The sequence below is a fragment of the Nannobrachium achirus genome (assembly GCF_963921795.1).
Source record: "Nannobrachium achirus genome assembly, chromosome: 17".
In the NCBI taxonomy this organism is placed as follows: Eukaryota; Metazoa; Chordata; class Actinopteri; order Myctophiformes; family Myctophidae; genus Nannobrachium; species Nannobrachium achirus.
Genome location: NC_137824.1, coordinates 3,320,543 through 3,327,665, shown reverse-complemented (window position 1 = coordinate 3,327,665; position 7,123 = coordinate 3,320,543). Strand labels below are relative to the sequence as shown.

General features: G+C 41.3%; 1 long non-coding RNA gene across 1 annotated transcript; it reads left to right on the top strand.

Annotated features, from left to right (window-relative positions):
- The first annotated feature begins 1,723 nt into the window (after window positions 1–1,723).
- LOC308301475 lies at window positions 1,724–6,732 on the top strand. The gene is made up of 8 exons (XR_013962886.1): window positions 1,724–1,836; window positions 2,064–2,178; window positions 2,843–3,043; window positions 3,179–3,340; window positions 3,454–3,580; window positions 4,162–4,278; window positions 4,722–4,896; window positions 5,387–6,732. It is a non-coding gene; the product is annotated as an uncharacterized lncRNA (long non-coding RNA).
- Window positions 6,733–7,123: the final 391 nt, after the last annotated feature.

Sequence of the window (7,123 nt, the reverse complement as noted above, 5' to 3'; positions counted from 1 at the left end):
CTATTTTCCTACGTTGATTCAACCATATTTTGCTATCTGGGTAGTATCAATATTCAAGTAGTAGTAGTATTAATATGCAGCTGGAACAGGGGGTCCCTGGAGCTCCGGGGGTCTTGGGAGGGGTGGAGGTTGTGGTTTGCCAGGCAAGGACTGTGTGTGCAAAGTTTGGCATGGTTGGGGCAACGGTGGCAGAGATATGAGTTGGGGAAAAGTGTGACGTGACGGACAGCCAGCATTTTCACGCGACAGGACCAACTACATCGGACTCAATGTCAAAAATCAAGTCAGAATAAGTGTATTTTATCTGAAAAAATATATAATTGATGCTGTGTGTTTTTTTATAACATTCCTATGTAAAATAAAATCCGGATTTATTAATATAATTATAGGCTATTAATGATATTATAAAAATTATTTATAGTATGTATTATAATTATAATAGTTGTAATAATTATTGTTATTATCATTATCAATCAATTTATTATCTAATATAATCTTTGCATAAGTGTTGTTCATCACATGAGAAACAATGCATTGTTGCATCAGCAGTTACAGGGTTAAGTTCGCAAACTTGGTTAGACCAGTGACATCACACAGAGTGACATCACACGGTGCTTTGATGTGCCTGCAGAGTGAAACTGGATTGAACCGGTTTGTTTGAATTGACTCAGTGACTCACTGCCACTGCTAGTGAGTGTGAATGCAGGCTGAAGGCTCTCTCATGGACTATATTTATATCTCCTTTTGGTAGGTGAAATTTAAACAATACTTAACCACTGGATAATGTATGTTAAGAATGTTGTCTGTGGTGTTTTTGTTTGTGGTGTTTCCTGAAGGGCCCATGCTAACCAGTAGACAAATACAAAGCTAATGCTAACTGATGCTAAAGTTACAGTACATCCTAAAGGAACTGAATGTTCCAACTGTGTTGAATAACTTATACTATGCCCTTTTGATAGAAGTGGCAGTTTTTTGGTTTTGTGTTATCATAGGTGCTTTGCTGTGTACTGTAGTATGTGTGGCTAACAAAGCTAACATTAGTTAGCAATTGTTCCATGTTAGCAGCATGTGTTGTTTGTAGCTAGCTAGCTAATGTCAATGTGCTAGTTGTTCAATGGTAGCAGAGAGTGTACAAATGGAACCAAACAACTCCTAACAGGTTAATTTGGTTCCATTTGTACACTGTTAGAGTTAAGGGGAGACCTTGACATTTTAATCTGTTGTTGACTGTTAGCCCCCAAAATAATCACATTTGAACTGCATGGGGAGTTTTGGGGACCTCCCAAAATATTCACATTTTATGGGGACCCTCCACCCACCAAGCACTTGGACTGCAGTGAGCTTGTAGATCTGCTATTTTCACATTGCCTCTTTCTTATATCAGCTGACAATTTGGCCAATGTTTGACCAGTTTGTATTTAGTGTTGTTTACTTTTGATGTTAGATCTTATAGTGGAGCTGATGTTAACACCACTGACACCAGCCAGACAAAATGACACATCTGACACTCAAAGGAGGCATGTGCTTGATCCATCATCATTTGTCAGATCATTTCATTTAATTTCTGGAATCAAATTGGTTTAATTAATTGATAACGTGTGTGTGTGTGTGTGTGTGTGTGTGTGTGTGTGTGTGTGTGTGTGTGTGTGTGTGTGTGTGTGTGTGTGTGTGTGTGTGTGTGTGTGTGTGTGTGTGTGTGTGTGTGTGTGTGTGTAATTGATAATGTGTGTGTGTGTGTACACTGTAGGAAGAGTCCTTCAAGGCGTGTTAAAGAGGACTACGCAAATCACTGCCTTGTTTCCATACCTGGCCGATCCCTAGGGCACTTTGGGCTATGTAAGTACATAATACAAGTCTAACTTCTTTACTCCTCACTCCTGGAATTGCTCGAAAAGACAAGAGTGAGATTTCAACTAAATTTCAACAAATGTTCTATATGCTGACCCCAACAAGTTGATCGCCACAGATGTCAGACCTGTTGACCTTGATTTTAGCAATTCTCCAGACAAGGGCATGTGTTTAGTTTTTTAAGGAGAAAAATAAAACACGTTCTTGTTTTTTAGGAGCAGTATTACAATCCAGTAGATGGGAGTGGGTTTCTTGCATGGAGAGTTAAAACACTTCAAAACGAAGCCTCAGAGGGACAAAAGAAGAGAAGAAACACTCAGCCACTGACAGGTATGTGATTTTGATTATAGTTTGAATTTCACATGTTAAGTTATTTTTTAATGTGCAGGCCTATAGTGCATTTTTGCTACTGTGGTGGGCATCGCAAGGGGGTCCAGTAAAAAGACAAGTGGCCCTCTGGTGTAAGGGGTATAAACTGTCTTAACGTTTTTGAGAAACTAAACCCAACATCACATTGTAGCAAATCGCGTGGGTGCCCACTAGGCCACTTGTTCCCAAGCAGTGGGTCGGGATCCATATGTGGGTCGCAGACAATTTTTTTAACGTCCCTTATATTTGTATAAAAAAGTAGTTAGTGAAAATGGCCTAAACTAGTGAAAACAGCAGATCTACAAGCTCACAATGCGTCGCACCGCATTGTGAGCTTGTAGATCTGCTGTTTTCACTAGCTTGGGTCCTGGGCAAATGTCTAATTTCTCTTGAGCTAATAGTTTGGGAACCACTGCTCCAAGCCATGGCCCATTGGTCAGAACTAGTCCCAAGTCCCAACATACCATTCTCCTAACCCCTACAAGTACATACCTTTCTCCTAACCCCAACAAGTTGATCGTCACAGATATCAGACCTGTTGACCTTGATTTTCGCAATTCTCCAGACAAGGGCATGTGTTTAGTTTTTTTAAGGAGAAAAAATAAAACATGTTCTTGTTTTTTAGGAGCAGTATTACAATCCAGTAGATGGGAGTGGGTTTCTTCAGCTAACGACAGAAACCCAGTGTCTTGAGGGCATCGCACTGATGATGGTCAAGGAGAAGATGAAACAGACCTTCACCCATCGCCAAACAATGGTTCATGACCCAGTGAAGTCCTCTGAAATATTCACCACCTTTACAAGATTTCTTGACATTGCAGGAATGGTATGTCGCTCTTGAACTGTCTTGCCTTAAAGTCAAACTGAAATAAAAAATGACTTTAAACAGATCACATCCCTGGTCATAGGGTGAACCCATTAAAATGTATGCCATGTTGTTTGTATTCCATCCTGTCTGCAGATACAGGATTTTCTGATGTTTGGTGATGACATCGCTGCAGAAGTGGCCTACTTACTCACTACATGCAGTAAGTCCTTGAACAAAGCTGTGGACTCGCCCAGACAGGCGACCATGTAGATCTGCTTCATAATGCTGAATCCACAACAGAAGAACTGGAAAATGGTACGCTGGAATTAAAGGAATAATACTAATGGAAGAGGGGATGGTTTTGAAACCAAAATGTAAACAGATTTTAGTAAAAATGTCTTTGTTTCCCCCCACCCTTTTATTTTCAGGATGGGACAGTGAGATGTCCTCCATCTTGCCTTATCCACCACATGCCACCCTCACCTCAAGGCCGCAACGAGACCAGGAAAGCTCTCAGCCCGACAAGCCATTGACCACCTTTTGAAGTTTATCTAGGTAAGGTTACAGTTCAATTAAAGTTTTTAAGATGGCTCACTGTACTGTCCCTAATATTCACCCTTAAAACTATACTTTTCTGAAATTATGCGATGACCATGCTCATCTGTAATCAGCGACTGCCCTGTGATATGTGTCTGCTTCTAAATCTAAATACAGAATGAAGAAATTCAAAAACTGTCCTGGGTGTTCCCAAAATTAGATGCTAAAATGACAAAAAGTAATTTTGAAATTGGAATATCTCTTTAAGTTACTCTAGACCCCCGGGTGTGTTGTTATAAATATACCCTACCCTGGCTGGGTCACCCACCATTCACAAAAAATGAAGCATAGTGTTGCAGTTGTCAATTCTGTCAGCTCATTTCTTTGTCTCACTTGAAACTTTACATTTTCTGTTTACTGGAGAGATGGGGAGAGAAGGTTGCCATTGAACAATCCCTGCTACTGAGAAAATAAATATTCCATAGCAATGGCATAGCAATGACTGTTATCAGAATATAGCGCTATTTAACACTTATTTGTTGTTACTCAACCTTTGAATATGTTGGGATTGCCATAATATTTTTTCCTCTTCATTCCAGGCATTGAACACCTGCAAGCTCTACAGGGACTTGTTGAGATGGTTGGGGACATGGAGATGGCAGATCCAATGTGAAAAGTTTATGTGTTGGCCATTGAGGTGCAAGAGCTATATCCAGGTATGTATAAATGTATTATGGATTTTACATTTTTGATGGTACGATTATAGTCCAGGTAAAAATTTGGGAGGTAGACGAACATGTTCAATATACATTTCACACTACAGTGAGAAGATTAACTATCTTAACTATATCCCATACTACGCGTTGTGATCTGTTAGAGCTAGAAAGTTAAGTTTCCTTTAGGCCTGCTTTACACTGGCAGTCAAATCCAGCCTAAATCAGATCTGAGTCACATTCAGATTGGAATCTGATTGGCTTAAATGGTCACATGGAACCAATCAGATTCCAACCCGGATGTGACACAGATCTGATTCAGGCTGGGTTTGGCTGCCAGTGTAGTCTGTTTCCATGGTCCACTTGAAGAGCAGAAACTTTGTGAAATGTGTTAATCATGGAATCTCTGTTCACTGGCTGTGGACTCTGTGTTCTCGTTGGAACAGGTAGCCATTCACCACAGTGCTAAGAAGGACTGCAGTCGCCTGTTCCACCAGTTGTTTGACAAATTCTTCACGACTGAAGAACTGAAGGATGCAGTTGTCACAGGGAGGCATGGTGTTGTTCCAGAGCTCGAGGGCAAACATATGCTGGACCCCACCAAAGTGGAAAAGATTCAAAGTAAGTTTATCTTACACTTACACGTTTTGTAAAGTATATTCCGATATACAGTATGATGTCACCATTGCATTGGTTATATGTGGGAAATAATGTGTCTGATACATTGTGCAGTAGTTAGTAAAGAAATGCTGCCCAGCTTCAACATGATGTTGCAGTGGTGAGAGTCTCTCCCAGTCTAGTCAAATACTTTTTAATGTAATATTGTAACATCCCCCACTGACTGAGCAAAGGACCGAACATGGGGACAACTAGCCCCATATAGAACCTCACTCTCCCCTGCATACCGTTGTGCTCCTCGAGATGAGGTCGTAAGCGGATATCCCTATGCCTCCACAAAAAGTAAAGGTAGTTCCATGCTCCCAGAGTATGATTTTCCATCCCGCGGTGCATAACAGTATGCAGCAGAGGTTCTATATGGGCTAGGGGAAAACATGTTTAATGTGCTATTATAGCTAATTTCATCTTCTCTGTCTCCAATCTTACGGTATAGCACCGAAGCTGGATGGAAGGCAGTATCGGTGGACTGGTTGGACAACGCTGAGGTGATTCACCGCAAGGGGAAGAGCAGGCTGTTCTTCCTGAGAAGACTGGGATCGTTTAGCCACCAAACTGTTATGCCAGGGTTTTTTTTTAAATTAATGTGGAATAACGTGCTGGGGAGGAACTGAGCGAGTGACACCTTCAACTCAACAGACTGGTGAGGAAGGCGGGCTCCGTTGTTGGGTTCTCCTTGTAGGGGGTGGAGGATTGGCCAGGGTGGAAGCTGGACACAAACTTGAAGAAATCCTCCCACCCCCTCCACCTTAAGACAGAGGAGCCGATAGATTAATCTACCCAGGACGGAGATGTGAGAGACTGGGAAAGTCCTTTGTGAATGTTATACAATGAGAGAGAGACACAGCGGTCGTTTGGACAACTGTAACTTAACTGGAATAATTGTTACTGACTGTTCCTGTGCGGCTTTGCTGGGAGTCCAGCCCATGTCACTTCTGCTTTTTTGCACTGACCAATGGACATTTTGCATTCTCTGTAAGTATGTGCCTGTATGTTACAGTTTTTTTCGATTGCTAAAACACATTTTTCAAAACTGTACGTTTGTTTCAAAACTGCACACACAAAACTCCAAACATCAAACACAAATTGCTAAACCCTGGCATCCCTTTGCAAAACAACTCTTTGCCATCAAATCTCTTAACATGTTCACAAAATGGAACTCGTGTTTTCATTTGGTAAACACAGCCATATTTTCACATGACACACACATGCATTCATTGAATAAACACAACTAGCTTTTGGCTGAACACTACCAAGCATGAACAGAACACTGAAGAGCAAAATTGAAAACACAATTGTCGAAATGGAACACACTGAATGAATGTCAATTACTCTGGTAAATGAACCAATTCCCTTTTTGTAAAATGACCCAGTGTATGCCCACTTCTCTCATAGACAAACATAAAACAGCACACAAATATGCAGACAAAACATTTTATTGACTGTAGGTCTAAAGGTTTACCCCCAAACACTCCAAACAAGCCCACAACGCGTTGTGTGCTTGTAGATCGGCTGTTTTCAATAGTTTTGTGCGACAGTCTTGTATGATGTAGCAGGGCTTTTCTTTACCAAAAGCCGTACACATTTGAAACTTGGAGATACAAGTTTTCTGCCCGACAGTGACGATATTTTAGTGATTATGTTGCGAGGAAAACGTTGAGCCATTACATAATAGCCATTTTGGTTAGAACTGACTGAAAATAACTTTGTACTTCAAGTTTAAAATTATACTAAATAATATTTGAGTGTCCAAATAAATTCCAAATATTATCAAATGATCTCGCGGCACCCCTGGACTGCCGTCGTGGCACCCCAGGGTGCCCCATCACTAGGGTTGGACACGGTAACCGCCGTACCGCGGTAAACCGAGGTCTACCGCGGTGTCAGTGTGCTTACCGCGGTAAAAAAAGACAAAAAAAAGTCTATTTTTTATTGGAAAACCAGCGAGTTTTAAAACAGGGGAGAAGCGAGGACCGCATGCGCTCCATGCCGCTCTGCTCTGGGCCGTGTACCACAGTTTGGAAGCCACATACGTCACTCTCACTCTCAGAGACAGACAGTCAGACCTACACAGGGCAGCCAGCGTAGAGGAGTACTGAGCAGCGTAAACTTTCTCCACACGACACAAGGATGTTAATACATACCTTGTGTTGTGGCATATCTTTTTTTATTC